We start from the raw sequence: 17,458 nt of genomic DNA, 5'->3' as shown, positions 1-17,458 counted from the left end.
TTAATATTCACTTTCTTAGGTGTGCTCATTATCAGTGTAATAACATTACTGCATTTATTAAAGGAAATATCATTCTTCAGAGATGTATCGTGAAGTATTTACAGATGACGTGTCATGAGACCTGTAACTTTCGAGTGGTTCAGCAACAAAATTACCATGTAGACAGCTTTAAGGCCAGAAACTGGAAACCGCCAGATGGTCATCAAAAGGTGAATGGATAAACAAACTGTGGTAAAGCCATACCCTGGAATACTATGAAGCAATAAGAAGAATTAAGTTACTGATACACAGGAAAAATAGATGAATCTCAAAAATCATTACGCTGAATGAAAGAAGCCAAATACAAAAGAATATATGACGTGTATTTACATTTATATAAAACTCTAGAAATGTAAGCTGATGCATAATGTCAGAGAATAGATCAGCCATTGCTTGGGGCCAGCAATACAGGAAGGAATGGACTACAAAGGAGCAGGAAACTTCTGGGTACAATGAAATTTTCTGTACTTTGATTACAGTGGTGATTTCATGGATGCACACAGCTGCTGTAAGTCATTAAAGTGTGTTACTCTGTTGTAGAAAGATGGGAGAAGATATGGGAAAATGTCAGCAGCTAGTGAATACAGAAGAAGACAATTACAGGCTATCATCCCATTTTTTTCAACTTTGCCACAGACTTACATTTTTTTTTTTCCAAAAGAGAAAAAGATGGAGATGAGACAATTTACAAAAACAGGTAAAAACGACGCTCCACACATATTAAAGGTGAAACTCATTGAAAAGAAAAATGTAAAGTAAATACTGAGATGCCATTTCTCACCTATCAGACTGCTGAAAAATACATTCTTTGGTGAAGCTCTTGGAAGATAAGCACCTGATACACAGCTAGTGAGAATGCACACAGCACAATCCTGCTGAAAGGAAATGTGGTAATAATTAATGATAAACCTACTTGGGTTCCAACTCAGTAACTCCACTTCTAGGAATCGATCTACCCTGAAAGAAACACCTTCAAAAAACTGGAAATAACACTGGCAGAAGGCTATTCATTGCAGCCTTGTTTGTAATTGCAAAATATTAAAAACAACCTAAATGCCCACACATGGGAGTGGTTGAATACAGTGTGGTACGTGCACACAAGTGAGCACTATGCAGCTGAAAAAAAGAAGAAAAAAAGGCGCTGAGGAAGTTCTTTATGAACTGATATAGAATAGACAACCATGACACACAGGTAAATGGAAAAAGCATAGTGCAAAGGAGTAGCTACAGTATGCCACCATCCATGGAAGAAAGGTTAAGCCACTGCCTTCGGCTCGGGTCATGATCTCAGGGTCCTGGAATCGAGTCCCACATCGGGCTCTCTGCTCAGCAGGGGGCCTGCTTCCCTTCCTCTCTCTGCCTGCTTCTCTGTCTACTTGTAATCTCTGTCAAATAAATAAATAAAATCTTTAAAAAAAAATCCATGCACCTGCTCATTTGTGCAAAATGAAACACAGGAAGAATAGAGAAACTAAAGCAACAATGGGCAAGGGGGAAAGAGACAGAAAAAGCGGGGAATAGGGAAGCCAGAATGAAGAGAAGTGCACTTCTGATTATATCTTCTCCTATAGCTCTGACTCTTCAAAAACACAGTAATGTGTCCTTTGGCTCCCAAAATGAAAATATAAAACCAACCAGGATGTGGGAGAACCTGAAATGGAATGCAAACAGGAATGAACCAAATGGCATGCCCAATGAACATCATCACTTCGAGCACAGGTTGAAAAGTACTTGCCCCCCCCCGCCGCCCCTGGGCGCCTGAGTGGCTCAGTGAGTTGAGGCCTCTTTTCGGCTCAGGTCAAGATCTCAGGGTCCTGAGATCCAGCCCCGAATTGGGCTCTCTGCTTCCTCCTCTCTCTCTGCCTGCCTCTCTGCCTACTTGTGATCTCTATCAAATAAATAAATAGAATAATTTAAAAAAAAAAGTACTTTTTCCCCAGTGTTTTTTGGTTTGACGTTCCTGACTTTCTCCTTTTTGACATGTATACATTTTTTATTCTTATAAAATATTTCAATCTTTAGATACAGTTTTTGGTCATGCCTTCCTCCAAGATTATTTCATTTTTAACATTCACATTTTTTCTTATATGTTGTTTATTTTTTAATGTTTAAACCTTTGCTCCACCTCTAATTAACTGTGTTAAGAACAGGTCAAGAATATTTTTTTAATCCCAGTTCTTCCAACAGCAGTTGGAATTCATTTTTCTGAATTCATTTGAAATACAACTTTTATGGTGTTAAATTCCCATGCCTTTACTGTTTTTTGGATTCTCTATTCTGTTCTACTGTCTTGTTTATTCAAGGGTAAGTATCAAGCAATTTTAATTATTACAACTTCACAGCATTTAAAATATCTGGGCAGTTCCAATTCCATCCTTATTATTATACTTTTTACAATTTATATTACTCTTACATTTGTATTTATCCATAAAATTTAAAATCTGCTTTAGTTCTTAACTGAATATTGTTACTAGATAGGATATTTATGTATTAATTTGGGGAGAGCTAATCATTATTTAAATGAGTCTTCACGTATTCAATATTTTAGGGAACTTATTAATCACAAATTCTACAACAGCATTGTTTCAAGAATAGAAACATGGAGCTTTTCTACAACATTAATTATCATTGCTTCAGCAACCTGCTCAGTGTAGGGTAATACCAAAGAACAGGCATGAAGGCGTGAGGAGGTTATCACAGGTTCTGCCACCTAAGATTTTCATTGGAAATAAAGAACTGTGATGTCACAGAAACATCCTACTATGCCAACATACTGTCCAACATAGAATTTTTTGGACCTTAAAATCATACCCAAATCTTGGTTTCTAAGTCTTCAAAAAAAGGAACCAGGGCTCCTTAGAGAAAAGGCTGATTCCAGGGTTGTAGCAGGCAAAGATGAACCTGGAACATTTTGTTGGGCTAGAAAGTATAAGTGCTCAAAGAATGCAGAAAACTTGTCAAAAGACAAGGTGCCAGCTTGAAAGGGCTCCCACTGGTCAAGTATGAAAGAATATGAGCATCAAATAATGAGAATAAGGGATTAAAACTCACTGAATAAAACAGACTACCTAAATTCACACCAAGGATTAGGACTATGATTATGAATGGGGAAAGGGGAAAGTTTTTTCTAACAACAGAATGCTGACCAATAACTCGAGCAGAAAATGGGAGAGTTAGGCAATCACTACTTGCAACTGTCATAATAACAACTGATTTAGGCAAGAATCAACAATGGATACTAAAAGAGTGAAATTTCAATGAGGAAAAAGTTGTTTACACAGGTCAAAGTATCTCCCCCCAAAGAACTTGAGATTTGCAACGGAGGAAAACAGAACATCATGCTGGAGAAACTGGGTAGTCACCACCTTAATTAAGCAATTAAAGGAAACAATGCCAATTCTGAGACAGTTATGATGTGATACACCAAAGATACAATTTACTTTGGTGGCACCAACACACAAAACCTAAATCATGAGGAAACAGATAACCCCAAACCGAAAGACATTCTAGAAAATAAATGGCCTATATTCTTCAAAAATATCAATGTCAGGAAAGACAAAGGCAGGCTATGGAACTGTTCTAGATTTCAGAGACATAAAAACTAAAGGCAATGCATGATCTTAGGTTAGATAATAAGCCAGAAAAAAATTTGTTTTTCTATAAAGACATTGGGACAATTGGCAAAATAGAGTAAGATCCAGATTAAATAATAATGTTGTATCAATATTTTATTGCTTATTTTGATAATTCTGGTTATATAAGGGAATGTCCTTGAGGCAATACATGAAATATTTAGGGGCATGGGGGACAATGTTTATAATTACTCTCAAGTAGTTCGTAAATGAAGGTTTTCTTCAGGCATTCACATTTTCCATTTATATGACTTAGCTGGCAAAAACAAGCTACTGTAGCGCCTTCTTACAATCTGGAAGGCTCACCCACATTTATGATCAACAACCACTAGATGGCACTCTGTGACCTTCCAATCCCAGCAGCTTAGGTTTCTATACACAGCATTTTTTTTTTTTTTAAGATTTTATTTATTTATTTGACAGAGAGAGATCACAAGTAGGCAGAGAGGCAGGCAGAGTGAGAGGGGGAAGCAGGCTCCGTGCTGAGCAGAGAGCCCGATGCGTGACTCGATCCCAGGACCCTGAGATCATGACCTGAGCCGAAGGCAGAGGCTTAACCCACTGAGCCACCCAGGCACCCCAGGGTCTAATTTAGAGTTTCAGTCCTTCAGTAACCCTAACCCACTGAGCACCCAGGCGCCCTATATACAGCATTTTTGACTTAATTATACTTAGAAAACAAAAACACAATTGATCTTTAAATAAGCACCTATACCAGGCAAGTACTACAGTCAAAAGAGAAATTTTTTCACAATGGCCTTACAAGGCCTTTCATGATCCAATTTTTCACTAGCTCCCAAACTCATCTTTGACTACATCACTCTAGTTCTGAGTTTAGTGTTGCCTCTTCAGAGAACTTTGACACTCCTATATAAAACATCAAGTGGCTGCATGCCCTCCCCCCATCCCCTTACCCTGCTACATTTTTCTTTAGCAGCTGACATTTTCTTGTCTTCCTTCCCACACTCCCAGAATATAAGTCTCATGAGGACAGATTTTATTTTGCTCAATGCTTGTAACCCAAATGCCTAGAAAAGGTATACATACAAGACATGTATCTTCTCTTTCATCCCTAGCTATTACTCACCATCCTTTGATTGTTCATGACACCGCCCCCCACCCCAAACCAGTCCCCTACCGAAGGAGACTGTGAAGAGCCTTAAATGTCAAGCACTGAATTATTTTATTTATTTATTAATTTATTATTATTTATGTGGAAGTCATCAAGACATGTATGTAAGCAGCAAAGTAACCCTATAAAAAGTTTTAGAAAAATTCCTTTGTCAAGAAGGTAGTAAAAGATAGCAGAATAGAAAGCAAAAATACAAGAGACATTGCAAAAATAGTATTCCAAGCAAGGCCTCTGGTGCCATGAGACTTAATAGGTTTGATCCTGGCTCTATAGTTTACCAGAGCTCCATGACTTTGGATAAACTGCTAGGTTAGGAAGTTCTTTGTCCTTCAGCTGTGTAAAAAGAGGACAGGATAAAAATCTACCTTAAAGACATTATGCTTATACTCTACTTAGTACAGGGCCCAATACATAAATTGTAGCACTGCAGGAAAGAAATAAGGAAAAAGGAATAAGCAATTATCTGTTCATTAGTTAACTAATTTTTACTAAGTATTTGTGCCAGGCACTTTTCTAGGCATTGGAAATGCAACCATGAGCAAAAAAAGAAAAAAGAAAAAAAAAAGTCTAGGGTCTTCAACATGTTTACATTTTAGCATGAGGTGAAAAAATAGCCCTAAATAAATGGAATCTATCTGATTCTTGAGTTTTTGCCAATGCATAGCTAAAGTCGGGACTGCAACATCCCATCAAAGTCTTATTCAATGTCTCTCAAGGAGTTCTATAATGTCAGGCTACAAGAAGGGCTAAGAAGGAAAATTAAGCTAAGGGGACAAAGTACACCAACGTTATTTTAAATAGGGTTGTAATATTTGAGTAAAGAGGTAAGAGATGCCTAAAAGCTGACTAGAGACAGCACCCAGCAACTCTAGGTTACATACTTGTAAACTTTAGTCTTCATTTCTTTTGACTGTGGGGAATAAAGAATTACAGAATCTCCTATTGCAGAGAACTGTCTTCCAGGGACTGTGTTATGGGTTGAACTGTATCCCACCCCCAACCACGAAAAGAAACACTGGAGTCCTAGCCTCCAGTATCTCAGAATGTGACTTTATTTGGAGACAGGCTCTTCATAGAGGTGAACAAGTTAAGATGAGGTCACTGGGATGAACCCTAATCCAATATCACTAGTGTCCTTATAAAAGGTAAAAATTCAAACACAAATTGAGACATACATAGAGGGAAGATGATGCACAGACACAGGGAGAAGATGTCAATCTTCAAGAAAAGGACAGAGGCCTAAAAACAGATTCTTTCCTCTCAGCCCTCAGAAGGAACCAACCCTGCTGATGATACCTGGATTTCAGAGAAGCAGCTGCCAGAACTGTGAGACAATAAAGTTCTGTGGGTTAAGTCATACAGTTTGTGGTACTTTGTTACAGTAACCCTAGGGAACTAATACAGACGAAGAGAAAATCATATCTGTACACTCATCTCCCTTAAGAGCTTGTATGCCCCTTGAGGGGAAGAGGTGAACGTGCACGAAACCATCTTTACATCTCTTCTGCTGAAGTACCTGATCTGATGCAAAATTTTAATGAGATTCTATTTTAAGTTCCAGCACCTAAACATAGTAGAGCTCAGTAAGTACTAAAGTTCTCCCACTACTTTTCCATATATATTTCTCCTGACAGGTATTTTTTGTTCTGCAAATTGACAAGCTGAACTTAACTTCTGAGACATGCTCAAGTAGTAACCTCAACTCAGTAATCCTAAACCAGAGCTAGGATCTGGCACTATCAAAATAAAAATATGAGTGCCTAAGTTTATCAGGTGTTAATTAAATATAAATTATCCCTGACCTTTAGGTCATTACATCCCAAATCAGACTTTATATATACAGATTAATATAGAGGAAACATCAATGGGTAAGTTAAAACCATTAATTTGATACATGAATAATAGTAAGAAATGTCACATGAAAGTCAAAGGTAATCCCATGTAAGGTAAGGAAGAAAGCTCGAGGAAGGAAGTAACCACCAGCACTTTACTCTAGCTTCACACTAAGCTAGGCTAGGCACTCCCATGCAGTTTCACCCTCAGGATCTCACCATCTACAGATAAGCCATGTCAGAGTCCAGAAGTCAAACGACATTGTCCAAAATCTACCCAGCAATGATGCTGGAGAACAGCTGGAACCTGGGACGGTGTTTTAAAAGGAGAAGCTTTTTGGCTAACTGCACACAAGCATACATACCTATACCAACCTTCCACCTAGAAACATGAGCACAAGTTAATTAATTTAATCACATTATTTGTTAATACTAGCAAAGAAAAATGCAAAATACAGTTTCTGTTAAATCTATTCTCAAAGGCACAGATAGTTGTAGAAGAGAAAAGGAGTATCAAGGGAGCTTGCCACCAAGCTCATGTGTAAAAAGAACTCAACACCTTTAATCAAATTCCTTGGTTAGAAGGACATTCAAGAATATTCACAAACTGAAGCAGCACCATAATTAAAAGCAAAGTGAATGAGAAGATACAGTTGCTACAAACTACATTTATAATCAGTTACAAAATAAGATTACCTTAGTATTTAGGAAACAAAAGTTCACAAATTCACCCTGAAAGTACTGGTAGCCTTTTTAAAAAACACCTAGCCACTCAAAACAAAGAATTTAGAATTTGAGTAAATCAAATACAAAGGTCATCAATGTGACTCATGGTACCTATCAACGCCAAACTTCATGGTATTGATGTCTGTTCACCACTATTTGTGATAATTCTTACATGGTAATTAAAAATACGTATTAAGGGGCAACTGGCTGGCTCAGTTGGTGTGGTATGTGACTCCTGATCTCAGGGTTCTAAGTTTGAGCCACATGTTGGGTGTAGAAATTACTTAAGAAAAAAAAAGTCCTTAAAAAACACATGTATTAAATGTTCTCAAACTTCTTGATAAGCTATCCTAAAATACTCATCCATATTGTCCAAGGCCTTTAGGCCACCAATGAACTTACTACCCAATAGCAACAAATTAGCCTTGACTTTAATCTTTATCTATACAACTGAAGGTTCGCCATGGTACAAATGAACATGATTTTTATTTATCTAGCTCCTGCCAACTGACTTTTATGAACAGTACTACTATACTTCCCTGAAAATGAACAAATCATATTTATTTTGTGGCTTCTGATAACTTTCTGAAATCATTCTTTGTCAAAAGAGTTGAAAAACTGGATACGCCAGTCTTCATAGCTGATCTCATGTTTTTTTCCGAAATTCCCAAAGTACATTCTCCAATAAGAAGTACACAGAACTACAGGGCTCTTCCACAACTGTGTTTACTGTAACTTTAGGAAAGGGTACTTGATATAGTATTAAGCTAATTAATTAGGCTATAAATACCTAACCCTCACCCTGTTCAGACTCTGTGGCAGAGATGATAAACTGCAGACTGTAAGGCAAGTCCTGGCCCTAAACTTTTGTTTACAATGGTTGAAAAAGAAAAAAAAAAATCAAAATAATCTGGAGAATCACAGGAAAACAAAGATTTCCAGGGTCTCCTGAAAAATCTGAAGCTCTGATTACACTGGACTCATCTTCTCACAGGACAATGAAGGAGAGCCAAGAAGTCGTTTCTTCTTCAGATACAAAGAAGGAGGTCTACTCCACACATTCTAATAACCACTCTTCCCTTTTGGCTTACTCAGAGTATGTTTTATAAGCCACATCCCAAAAATAAATCAACACAATCACAAATTACATACAATATTCATTTTAAATTAAAAACACAGGTGACTCAAATGCTATAAGATTTGGAATCTTAAAAAACACCAAAGATGCTACAAAATGAGAGCAAAATGACAAATGAAGCTGTGTTAACCAGGTGGTAACATAATTACACAGTAAGGAACTGGCCCAAGTAACTTTAAAACTCAGTAATTTGACTCTACATCCATAGGGAAATACATCCTAAGGTTTAAAAACAACAAAAAATCATTAGCTTTCTTTAATAATCATATATTGGTGGTAGTATTGGCATTGTCATTCTGTGACTCTTTTGTATTTATACTGTGGGAAAAGGAAAACAAGTAATCATTTGGTGCTGTTGAGAATAAGGGGTTTCCAGTGTGGGAGAGAGGAGATGGGAGATGTAAAATCAAAGAAGGCTAAGAAAAAGACCTTGGGTCATTTAATTCGATTTTTAAGTATAACATGAACTCATGAATTTTTTTAAAAAGAAAAAAAAAAAACTTATTTCCTAGCTTTAATCACAGGCAAGGCCTAGAAACAATGACTAACTCAGTAGGAATAAACACTTTAAGCGCCTAGATTGTGATTTTGAAATGCCATTTCCCATGAAAAAGCTTCTTAGAGAAAGGCCTATTTCCTGGTCTGGGCAGAAAATGCACAAGATAATTCTAGACAAATTGTCATACCCGATAGCAAAAAAGCTATAAAAGATGCTTCAGATTAAGTCAAATGGACTTTGGGGCCAGGCCATCTCAAATGGACTCCAACTGACCAAAGATGGGGCAATCAATAAAAATGACTATACAGGGGCACCTGGTGGCTCAGTCGCTGGGCATCTGTCTTCAGTTCAGGTCATGATCCCGGGGTGCTGAGATCAAGTTCCACATCATGCTCTCTGCTCAGCAAGGAGTCTGCTTCTCCCCCCTCCCTCTCCCTTTGTCTGCTGCTCACCCAGCTTGTGTTCTCTCTCTCTCTGTCAAATAAATAAATAAAATTAAAAAAAAAAAAACTATACATGCTACAAAAGCCATAAATATTGAAAATATTATGCTAAGATAAAGAAGCCAGTCACAAAAGACCACTTATTATATGCTTCCCTTTATATGAAATGTCCAGATAGGCAAAAAAGAGGATTAGTCATTGCCTAGGATTAGAGGTAGGGTACTGTTGTGGGGTAATGAGGAGTGACTACTAATGGGTAAAGGGTTTCTATTTGGGGTGATGAAAACGTTTCAATCTTATTTGATCATGGTGATGATTGTACAACTCTGTGAACCATACTAAAAACCACTGAATTATACACATTTAACAGGCAAATTTCATATATAAATTATACCTCCATAAAGCTGTACCAGAAAAAAAAAAAAATCCAATACAATGAACTGAAACACAAATGTTTAAATCTATGAGTTTATATTAAAATAAATCTTTCTTGGTCATTTTGGAGGATGCTGGGAATCTAATTTATTATATGAAAATTGGAAAGTATTTACCCATGTGTTTTCTCTGGGTAACCAAAGAGACAAGGTAAAGTTTTTCTTTATAGAACAATATAATCAATAAATTAAAGAACAGACTATTACCACTTTGCAACCTTAAATAAGATGGATCTAGGCAATGACCAGTGGCTGCTAACATCACAAAAAGTTCATCAGACAGCAGGTATCACCTGGTAGAAGTGTACAACACGTAGAAGTGTACAACACCACCTACGAAGCAGTCTAGCAAAAACAAATTTGCAGGGGAAAAAAAAAACCCTGAAGAACCAACAGATAAAAAGAACAGAAAGACTTCTCAAACAATAGCAATATAATGATTTTATGAATCCTGATTTAAATAAACTTAAAATTAACCAATAAAGTCCTTGGTTCAAAAAATTTTAAGTATGATAATAGTATTGTAGCCCTGTTTAGAAAATTAAGAGTCTATATCTTACATAATAATATGATGTCTGCAGTTTGCTTTAAAAAAAGATGGAGGGGAGCAGAAGCAGGAAATAAAATGAAACATTAGCCATAGCTGATAACTACTGAAGTTGAGATTGATACACAAAAGTTTATTTTGCCATTTTCTCTTTCATATAAATTTGAAATTTCCCACAATAAAGCTTTTAAAAAGAAAAGTGCTCCCAATTCCACACATCATTGGAATTACAGCAGTTCACAAATTCAAACACAAACAGGTCTCCTAACATTCCCACATCTTTGAAATCAAGACATGTCTTACAGTGAATGGTGTGTTTAACTGGTAGTTTTTTTCAACGTGATAAATATAAGATGGTGTAATTTAAAAATGATAGCATCTCAAATTCAATGAAAAAGCCCCCAAGATTATAAATACATCCAGTTATCTATCTCTCCTTAGCTAAATCATTATTTGCTTTGTACTGGAAATGAAGAATTCAAAAAAACCTCTTGGCCATCTGAATTTTCTTACTTACTTGGAATTAATTCAGTTACAGTGAGAGAAGCATTACAATAATACTTTAGACAATATAAGAATAAAACTAGTTCCTAGGGGCGCCTGGGTGGCTCAGTGGGTTAAGCCGCTGCCTTCGGCTCAGGTCATGATCTCAGAGTCCTGGGATCGAGTCCCGCATCGGGCTCTCTGCTCAGCAGAGAGCCTGCTTCCCTTTCGCTCTCTCTGCCTGCCTCTCCATCTACTTGTGATTTCTCTCTGTCAAATAAATAAATAAAATCTTAAAAAAAAAAAAAAAAAAAAACTAGTTCCTAAATTAGCATTAATGACCGAAAAGATCTGGGGAGCATGGAGCAAGAAGTCTCCCGAAGATGGGGGGGGATTATTATCTTGCCAGGTCTAGAAAATTTATTAAAAACTGAATCTAGTTGACCAGCCTGTCTTGTCTTCATTTTTGAAAAAGGAGTTCCTAAGTACCTACCACTTTAGCACCTCCATAAGTTTACTGATTTCAAGTAATCTAAAGGAATACAATAATCTGGCAAGCCTCTGGGCCTCACTGTAGCAGAAAGGCATATAAACAAAATTTACTAACATAATATAAACTTACTGAGAAAGAAAAAAGGACAAGAAAGTATTTCTGACAACTGTAATTCTAGAAATGCAGTTTTGCAACCACACACTTTAATGGAATCACAAACATAAAACTTTTTTAAAGATGACAATTGACATTGAAAATTTCAAAGATAAAAAGCAAAAAAAAAGACAGGCTTGCCACATTTTTAAAAAAATCAATTTATGTCAAGAACACATTATAAATGAAATTAGAAAGGCTTGAGAAATATAAATCTGCCACATGACAATGGTATATTCTTAATAAATAGCTCTTAATATCACAAAAATGATCTATAACCCAATATAAAAATGGGTAAAAGAATGGAAGGGGCCAATAAATACATCCCACAAATGGCTGACCTTATTGGTAACAAAAGAAATTAAAATTATAGATTACCAATCCATAGGTATATAGATTATAGATTAACAAAAAAAATTAAAATGACAGATTACCAAATTTGGGAAGCTTTTTAAGTAACACTGTCCAGTTCTGGTGCCCAAGCAGGATGTGCAAGAATATTCCCAGTTCCAACACTGTCTGGAGCAGTCCTCCTTCACTCCCCTCTTCTCAATATGGCTTCAATCACCCTATTTAAACTGCACCGCCATCCCCACTCCTCAATTCCCCTTATCTTCTTCTATTTTTCCAACTAACTGCCTAACACACCACATAAGGTACTTACTATGTTCACTGTTTATTCTCTGTCCCCCTCCCCCATGAAAATAAAGTTCCCAAGGACAAAAAGGTTTTTCTTTTTATTTATTTTAATTTTTTTTAAAGATTTTATTTATTATTTATTTGACACAGAGAGATCACAAGTAGGCAGAGAGGCAGGCAGAGAGAGAGGAGGAAGCAGGCTCCCTGCTGAGCAGAGAGCCCGATGCGGAACTCGATCCCAGGACCCCGAGTCATGACCTGAGCAGAAGGCAGCGGCTTAACCTACTGAGCCACCCAGGCGCCCCAAAGAGGTTTTTCTTTCACTGATGTACCAGAGGATGGAAAACTGCTAGGATATCGGAAGGTTAAAAAATTACTTGTTTTTTCTTAAATACAAATTGAATTGAATTTGAATTGAATATGAAAATTCAATTAGTTAATTCCTAATTAAACTAGTTAATGTTTCTGGAGAAAACTCTGTTGACAACATGAATGCAAAAACCTTTATTTATTTATATTTATTTATTCATTTGAGAGCAAGTGAGTGCAGGCACGAGCACAGGGTGAGGGTGAGAGGGAGAGGGAGAAGCAGACTTCCCACTGAGCAGGGAGCCCAAGGATGTGGGGGTTCATCCCAGAACCCTGAGATCATGACCTGAGCCAAAGGCAGACGCTTAACTGACTGAGCCACTCACGCACCCCAAATTTAAAAACCTTTAAAATCTACATACGAGTAATATAACTTCCACGAATTTATCCTAAGTAAATAATCACTGATGTGAGCAATGGTTGTGATCCAAAAACTCATTTATTTTAGCTGTGAATTGTGAAAAACTGGAAACATACACTAGAACAATGAAAAGGATATGGAATAGTTAGTGTTATGAAAAACATGCATGATAATGCTAGCTAGGGAAAAGTATACTCATGATTCCATTTTTGGATGTATATTTAGATATGCTTAATAGGAAATAAATACATGTGTATATATTGCTTAATAAGAGCTAAAATAAATTATGATACAACCAATTAATGGAATGATGGAATGCTAGATGAAGCTACTCAACTGTGCCCTAATACGGATTCATTTCTTCTGTTTTCTTTTTTTTTTTTTAAACTAGGTCTCATGCCCAGCATGAAGCCCGATGTAGGGCTTGAAATCACCACCATGAGAACAAGACCTGCAAGAACTGAATTGAGATCAAGAATCAGATGCTTAACTAGCTAAGCCACCCAGGTGTCCTGATACTGAACCATTTCTAAGCCTTAGTGAAAAAGGCAGACTTTAAAAAAATAGTAAGGCTACACTATAAGGAAGTGATACAGAATCAATTTCCAAGGTACATTGTAAAGTGTAAAAAGCATCCAACCATTTAACTAAAAAAAATTGTTTCAAGTTTATGTACTCTATTCTCTACTGAATAAAAATGTTAGAAAATTTCCACTATCTTTTCTTCTAAATTTTCAATGTAACAATTAAATCTTTTGGAAAACTAGGAAATAAAGCTGTCTCTCTTTTAACTGCATTGATCAGTGAGTGCTAAAACAAGCAAAAATCACTTTTCCAGTGCAAGTAATTTGACTACTAAATTCATAAAGTTCTTTAACTTCAAAGAAAGTAAAAACTACTGTCCCAACTAACTTCCTAAGCTAAGCAACAAAATTATTAAATATGAAATCCATTCTGGAATCATGTTCCATAAGAAATAATGTCAAAAGCAAACATAAAGGGTGTTACATTATAAAAGCTTATGACAAACAGATAAAGGCACACACCTATTGATATATACATTGAAATTACCAAAAAAAACTTGAATGACCAAAGACAGAAAATTGTGCCCTTTTAGAAATATAGCCATGAGCCAGTAGGTGCTTAAACTTTAACCCAGGCATCCTGGAGGTACCTTATTTAGAAGCCCTAGTTTGCTCAGTTTCTACCTTGTCTGTCCCTCAGACACATCAGAAGGAACTGTCACTTGAGAGACAGCAATGGTTAGTTAGTACCAAGAGCTTTGGGATCCATGAGACCCAGGGTTGAATCCTGGCTTTACACTTTTCTATGGGAGTAATATGGAAAAATCTCAATTTCTTTATCTGTAAAGTAAAACAGAGTATATCATCCACTAGTTAATATTAGTAAATAAGAATACAATGTCTGAGAAAGTGAAATGGAGGCAAAATTCTTCAAATAACAACTAAAAATCTCTAAAGTCAACCTGAAGGAAACACATGCTAGAGAGCACTGAGCTGGAAGGCAGGAGCCCTGGATCCCAGTTTTGACTCTGCTACAACCAGCTCCAGCTCCATGGAATATTATTTCATGTTATGTAGGTTCTAGTTTTAACATCTACAAAAATTAGGAGACTGAATTCCTTTCCACCTGTATTTCCAAAAGTCTCTAAAATTTTTCACTTAAATACTTAATTTTTGTAAATTCTTAATCAGTTTTCATCATGACTCAGCTACTAGTCATAACAATATATAAGACCATAGCCTTAATTAAATTATCCAAAGTCAGATTGCTATAAGTGGCAAAATTGCAATTCAAACCAGATTTGACTCACTCCAAAGACCAAATTTTTCTTTTTCCAAAGGCCAAATTTTATGTCATCCTTCTTTTAAAAATTTTTTTTAGGGGCGCCTGGGTGGCTCAGTGGGTTAAGCTGCTGCCTTCGGCTCGGGTCATGATCTCGGGGTCCCGGGATCGAGTCCCCTATCGGGCTCTCTGCTCAGCAGGGTGCCTGCTTCCTCCTCTCTCTCTCTCTGCCTACTTGTGATCTCTGTCTGTCAAATGAATAAATAAAACCTTTAAAAAAATTAAAAAATAAATAAAAATAAAAATAATTTTTTAAACTTTATTTATTTGACAGACAGAGATCACAAGTAGGCAGAGAGGCAGGCAGAGAGTTGGGGGGTGGGTAGCAGGCTCCCTGCTGAGCAGAGAGTCCAATGCAGGGCTCCATCTCAGGCCCCTGAGATCATGACCTAAGCCAAAGGCAGGGGCTTAACCCACTGAGCCATCCAGGCGAACCTTATGTCATGCTTCTTCCTCAGACCTTCTCCCTGACTAATCTGGTAACTAGCAGTTTGCCTTTGCAAAACGACTGGAAATCAGGAGTTCAGTCAGGAATCATGGAGCAGAGTCCAGTTACGGGAGTCAGGTGGGGCTTGAACTTCTGACACAGTACTCTAACCAAGTTAATTAGACATTTCAGCTACTTAAAAGAAGTCTGAAGAAACAAACAAACAAAAAATTAAAATTGTCAAGAAAAACTATTAACTGAAAACAAAAACAAAAATAAAGCATCTCTGGGGCCCCTGGGGGGCTCAGGTCATAATCCCTGGGTCCTGGGATTGAGCCAGTAAGTTGAGCTCTCTGCTTGGCAGGGAGCCTGCTTCCCTTTCTCTCTGCTACTTGTGATCTCTGTCAAATAACTAAATAAAATCTTAAAAAAAAATTTTTTTAAAAAAGGTATCTTTAAAACTGTAAGTAAATGAAGGCTCATTTACATAAAAGTTCAGGAGTTAAAGCTGTACAAGATCAAATAGTCAGTAAAATAACTGCTATGCTATTTAACTGCTTTTGTTCAAGTATGCAAATAACAAATTATACACGAGTGAGTTAAGGAGTAACAGATAATCCAAAGCACATACATTCGGCTTTAGAAATAAAGCACATGGTCTAAATAGATAATCCAAAGTAATGAATATCTGGTACTAAAAATATATAATCCAGGGGTGCCTGGGTGGCTCAGGTGGTTAAGCAACTGCCTTGAACTCAGGTCATGATCCCAGGGTTCTGGGATGGAGCCCCACATCAGGTTCCCTGCTTGGAGGGGGGCCTGCTTCTCCCTCTCCTGCTCCTCATGCTTGTGCTCTCTCTGTCAAATAAATAAATAAAATCTTTAAAAATAAATAAAATAAAAAAAATTAAATAAAAATATATGATCAGGGTGCCTGGTGGCTCAGTCTGTAGAGCACGCGACTTTTCATCTCAGGGTGGTGAGTTCAAGCCTGACACTGGGTGTGAAACTACTTAAAAATAAATAAATAAATAAATAAATACACCCATCTATACTTTCCTCCCAAATTACAGGCTACTCAGGTTGATACAAAATTAATTTCTATGTGGAGAGAGGACAGATCTTTTCTAAACAGTACAGTACATAGTAAAATTATCATCTCCCCACATCAGCAGAAAAGATAACGTTTTATAACACATCTCAACATCTCCACAGGGACTAACAAAACTAAGGCGCATACAAAAAAAAAAAGAGTAACATTTAAATTCCCACTGCAGACAAGAACCAGGTTAGCTCCTCTGCTGCTTCCATTAAGCCAATGTGGGATTAAAAACTGGTTTTGAAATGATCCACGCATGGATAATCAAGAGTCAAACAAACACATGTAGATACACTCATATTTAAATGTGTAGGTTACCAAGCACTTTACGAAATAAAAAATTTCATAAGACAGTTGATAGAAATGGAACAAGAGGTGAGGTCACCTACCACTTTAGCTCTATTGATAGAAGTCATTATGTGCTCTTCTCAAACATCGGGGAGCCACCAAAAACCACAGAGACACACACCACATCTGGCAGTATCGTTCAGAAAGGTAACCCAGGAAAACCTCAGAAATGCTCGCTTCATCAGCTCAAGAAGAATGAAGCTGTACGCAACTCCACATAAGATCAAGTAAATGGAAAAGTGTCAAGAAAATAATGCATTTATTTTTCTCAACACAAACTGCCTAAAAGACAACTTCCAAGACACCGGGCAATTAAACGTCAGCCCCAGCTAAAAGTTCTTTCGGCTAAGCCTCACTGGCAGAAGCCCTCTACTGGGCGTTTCTAAGATGGGACCAACTTTTGTGTTTCCCACAGTGGCGCTAAACCACGGTTATGCATCCTGCTGATAAACCCGGACATGCGGCACTTTACACACCAAACCAGCATCGCCGACACCCGTCACTACTGTTAGGCCCACTCTAGAAGGTAATGTGCACTGAGGGCGAGGACTTGAGGTTTTAAGAGGAGAGGAGCGGTAAGAGAAGCCGGTTGTATACAAAGTGGTCTGCCCGCACGCTGCAGGGCCGGCGATGCGCCGAGCAGGCTCAGGAAGTTGGCTAACCCAGGGGAAAGCTCCGTGCCCTCCTCTGTAAGCTAGAGCGTGTGGCTGGCAGACCCAAATGCGGAAAATTCATTTAAGAACTCCCTTTCGGCCTACGGTGCAGACGTAGGAGTCCAGTTAAGACTCGGGGAAGCAG

At 37.4% G+C, this 17,458-nt stretch overlaps 1 protein-coding gene across 9 annotated transcripts in view; it reads right to left on the bottom strand.

Moving 5' to 3' along the window:
• Positions 1 to 17,458, bottom strand: part of SRPK1 (SRSF protein kinase 1) — a 78,898-nt gene that overhangs the window by 60,116 nt on the left and 1,324 nt on the right. The gene's annotated exons all lie outside the window — the stretch shown is intronic.

This window comes from Mustela nivalis, assembly GCF_964662115.1.
Source record: "Mustela nivalis genome assembly, chromosome: 5".
NCBI classification, from domain to species: domain Eukaryota; kingdom Metazoa; phylum Chordata; class Mammalia; order Carnivora; family Mustelidae; genus Mustela; species Mustela nivalis.
Note: the sequence above shows the minus strand (reverse complement) of the source record. Positions and strands in the feature narration are given on the sequence as shown.